At 43.5% G+C, this 4,584-nt stretch overlaps 1 protein-coding gene across 2 annotated transcripts in view; it reads left to right on the forward strand.

Moving 5' to 3' along the window:
* TMEM41B (transmembrane protein 41B) overlaps nt 1–4,584 on the forward strand; it is a 29,347-nt gene that overhangs the window by 342 nt on the left and 24,421 nt on the right. The window contains exon 1 of one of the 2 annotated variants that reach the window (XM_021710654.1): nt 31–52. The exons of the other annotated variant lie outside the window; for it this stretch is intronic. The gene's annotated coding sequence lies outside the window, so the exon portion shown is untranslated. Of the gene's footprint in view, nt 1–30; nt 53–4,584 lie in introns of those variants that run through there. 2 annotated transcript variants of the gene reach the window in all.

The raw sequence follows: 4,584 nt of genomic DNA on the forward strand, positions 1-4,584 counted from the left end.
GGGGGGGAGTTGACTTGGACGCTCGCGCAGCACAAGGCCGGACGCCTAGTAGGTGCGTTGTAAATGCCTTCCTAGTTTAACTCTGGCTTATTGACGCTCAGGTAAGTTGTGAGGTCGAAATTAACGAGGGCACAGCTGGAACTGTAGCATTCATCGCGTTTTACAGATAAACAAACCGAGGCCAAGTGTGGGTGTATGACTTGTAAAAGTCATAAGACCAGATGGATAAAGTAGTAGATAGCGCAAGGACTTATACTTCCTGGTGGCAGGTTCACCTGGGCTTGACTCCCAGCTTTACAGTTGCTTGTGACCTTGAACTTGGTAACTTGCAAAGGCTCAGTGTTGGAACTGTGAGATGAGGATGATAGTAATAGTTTCTACTTAATAGGTTGGTACGTGGGTTAGACGAAGTAATTCATGTAAAGGATTGGGGGTAATGCTTGGCTTATATGAAGGAGGGGTTAAATAAATGTTAGCAATTACCAGTATAGCTAAGGTCACTCATTCTAACGTTTTTGTTTGTTTGTTTTTCACTACACTATCCTGACATTTCTCAGGGCTTTAAACATTGTCTTAAGGGGAAAGATGTACCTAGAAACAAAATACTCTGATTCTGTCTTGGCATGGAATTGTTGATTGCTTTTTAGCAGTTGCAATGATTAAACTCTTGAAATGCTTTTAAAGCCCATCAACTTGAAGTGCTGCTAACAATGTCCATTAAGTTGTCTGCATCTCACACAGGTGTGTTCCACCACCAATGATGACAAAGGAGAAGGTCTTTTAAGAGTGAATTGCATTCTGATTTGGAGAAAAACAACAGAAATGTATAGCAGAAAATGTTAATGTATTTTCAAATAATTTAAATTATTTCCAACAGTCTAATTTGGCTCTTTAAGTTTTATGTATTTGGGTATTTTTCCATGTTATATACAGTGGAGCCAAATTACTTCATACAACTTTAAAAACTCAGAAATAAATTGCTGTTAAAGGAAAGATTCCATTACTGAGGGTCTGGGTTTTCTGAAAAAGTGTTTTCTAGAAAGGACATTGTTAAAGGTTGTCATTTGGTTTGAGATAGTTGTCAGCTGTTTTATTAATGATTTTTACCTAAAGCTATTCAGAAATTAAAACCTCGACACACCTTTTTTTCCCCCTAGGTATGGAAGTATTTTATTCATTACTTTTTTTATATCAATATTTTTTATTTTGATATTGTGGGACCTCGAAACTTCTAAAGTGCTCTTATAATTGCTTATCTTATTTTATCATTAGAACAACACATTCACAATTAATCTTATGATGCTGTCAAATGACTTCTGTAGATTACAAATCTATAGGCAGACAGAGGAAAGAGATGTGAAGGCATGCCTTTATGGAGAAGGTTGGAATAAGTAGAGAGAAGGGAAGGGGATTCCAGGCTACAGGAAACCAAGCAGTAGGCTTGATGGTTATGTGGGAACCTTTTATGTGTTTAGGTAAGGAGATTAACTGTTCAGGTGCAGAGGATTTCTGTTGGGTGGTAGTAGGAGATAGGGTTGGCTGTTTGCAATGGTGGTGTCAGATAATAGAGAGCTTTAAGTACAAGGCAATGCAAGTATTTTGCACCATCTTGTTTATTTATTTATTTTTAGTTGTAGTCTTACTGTGTCACCCAGGCTGGAGTGCAGTGATACACTCATGGCCACCACAGACTCGACTTGCTGGGCGCAGTTGATCCTTCCACCTCAGCCTTCTAAGTAGCTGGAACCATAGGCATGCGCCACTACACCCAGCTAATTTTTTGATTTATTATAGAGATGAGGTCTCACCAAGTTGCCCAGGCTGGTCTTGAATCCGTGGACTCAGGCAATCCTCTCACCTCAGCCTCCCAAAGTGCTGGAATTACAGGCTTGAGCCACCATGCCAGGCCCATCTTGTTTATTAATGATTCCCCATTTTTTCATTTTCTTCTTCTCTGTCTCTTTGTTTCTCTCTTTAATTAATTTAGGAATTCTCTTATAGTCAAAAGATTTTGTGAGATTCTTACATGATAGGGTTTGGTATACTTGGTAGTTAGTAGTCAGCTGTTGATGTAATGGCATTAGTAGCTATTTAGAAACTGACTTTTCAAGATTTGAAAAACATTTTTTTTTTTTTTTTGAGTTGGATTTGGAGTCTCACTCTATCGCCCAGGCTGGAGGGCACTGGCATGCTCCTGGTCACCACAACCTCAACCTGCTGGACTCAGGCGATCCTTCAGGTTCAACCTTCCAAGTAACTGGAACTACAGGCACGTGCCACCATGCCTGGCTAATTTTTTGATTTATTGTAGAGATGAGGTCTCACCAAGTTGCCCAGACTGGTCTCGATCCCGACAGCTCAGGCAATCCTCTCACCTGGACTTCCCAAAATGTTGGGATTACAGGTGTGGGCCCCCATACCCGGCCCGAAAACCAAATTTTATTTATTTATTTATTTTTATGTTTTTGAGTCAGAGTCTCTGTCGCTCAGGCTGAAGTGCAGTGGCATGCTCACAGCCACCACAGCCTCTACCTGCTGGACTCAGGTGATCCTTCCACCTCAGCCTTCCAAGTAACTGGAACCACAGGCGTGTGCTATCATGCTTGGCTAGTTTTTGGATTTATTGTAGAGATGAGGTCTCGCCAAGTTGCCCAGGCTGGTCTTGAACCCTTGGAGTCAGGCAATCCTCGTTGCTTCCACCTTCAAAGTGCTGGGATTATAGACTTGAGCCACTGCGCCCAGCCGAGCAGATGGTAACTTGGCATTCAAAAAAAAGGAAAGACTTTGAGAAGAGATAAAAATTTTGAGCTGGGTGTGGTGACTCATGCTTATAATCCCAGCACTTTGGGAGTCAGAGGTGAAAAGATTGCCTGAGCACATGGGCAACATAGCAAAACTTCATCACTACAAGCCGGGCTCGGTGGCTCAGCCTGTAATCCTGCGCCTTTGGGAGGCTGAGGTGAGTGGATTGCCCGAGCCCGCAGGTTCGAGACCCGCCTGGGCAGCGAGACCTCATCTCTACAATAAATCAAAAAATCAGCCGGGCGTGGTAGCGCATGCCTGTAATTCCGGCTACTTGGAAGGCTGAGGCGGAAGGATCGCCGGAGCCCAGCAGGTCAAGGCTGAGGTGGCCGGGAATGGCCACTGCACTGCAGTCTGGGCAACAGAGTGAGACTCCAACTCAAAAAAAAAAAAAAAATCAGCCAGGAATGGTGGCACATGCCTGTAGTTCCGGCTACTTGGAAGGCTGAGGTGGAAGGATCCCCTGAGCCCAGCAGCTTGAGGCTGCGGTGGCCATGAACGTTCCACTGCATTCCAGCCTCAGCAACAGAGTGAGACTCAAACTCAAAAAAAAAAAAAAAAAAGTTAGTAACCCTTGATTGGGAAATGTATAGTAATGGAATGTTCCTAAAATTATATGACACTTTATTTTTATTTTATTTTTTGAGTTGAGGTCTCCTTACTCTGTCATCCAGGCTAGAGTGCAGTGTCCATGATAACAGCTCACCACAACCTTAACCTCCTCCTGAGCTCAAGAGATTCTTTACAGGCATCACCCACTTCCCCCCATGCCTGGCACTTAATTTTTTATTTTTCTGATTCAGGGTCTCACTCTGTCGCCCAGGCTGGAGTGCAGTGGCATGATCACAACGATCATGTCTCATGGCAGCTTCGATTTCCCAGGTTTGGGCGATCCTTCCACCTCAGAATCCCAAGTAGTTGGGACTACAGGGGTGTGCCACAATGCCCAGCAATTTTTTTTTTTTAAGAGATGAGGTTTCCCTATGTTGCCCAGGCTGTTCTCAAATTTCTGGGCTCAAGCAATCCTCTGGCCTTGACCTCCCAGAGTGTTGGGATTACAGATGTGAGTCACAGCGCCCGGCCATGACACTTTAATTGAATTTGTATTTTATTGAGTGACACATCTGTATAGCTTTCAAAAATATGTAGTTGTCATGTGTATGTTTGAAATATTTTACACTCTGTGGTGTTTGATACAATCTAGTGTGGATTCCTTGCCATAACTCTGATCTCAGGTCCAAGATCTGAGCCTAGTAGTTGGTGGACCATTATTAAAGACTTGAGCAAGGCGGTAACACTTAAAAGTCTAATTCTTTTTTTTTTTTTTTGAGTTGGGGTCTCACCCTGTTGCCCAGACTGGAGTGCAGTGGTACGCTCTGGCCTCCCCAGTGTCGACCTGCTGGGCTCAGGTGATCCTTCTGCATCAGCCTTCCAAGTAGCCGGAACTACAGGCACGTGCTACCATGCCCAGCTAATTTTAAAAAATTTTTTGTAGAGATGATGCCTCACCAAGGCAGTCCCCTCACTTTGGCCTCTCAAAGTGCTGTGATTACAGGCTTGAGCCATCTCCCCCAGCTTAAAGGCTAATTCTTGCTTGATAAGGAAGGGTGGGTGACAGACAAGAGGTGGAACCAGCTAAGAGACTCTTAATCTAATCTGCTTGAGGTTGCCTGGACCAGAATATATTATCTTTTGTGCTATTGCTGACCCGTTTACTAGCAAGTTCCTCATTTTAATTTAAGACAACTCCTAGAATTGTTTCTCTCTCCCCCTTCCCCTCCC

This window comes from Carlito syrichta, unplaced genomic scaffold, assembly GCF_000164805.1.
Source record: "Carlito syrichta isolate Samal-C Ts95f unplaced genomic scaffold, Tarsius_syrichta-2.0.1 Scaffold296499, whole genome shotgun sequence".
NCBI classification, from domain to species: Eukaryota; Metazoa; Chordata; class Mammalia; order Primates; family Tarsiidae; genus Carlito; species Carlito syrichta.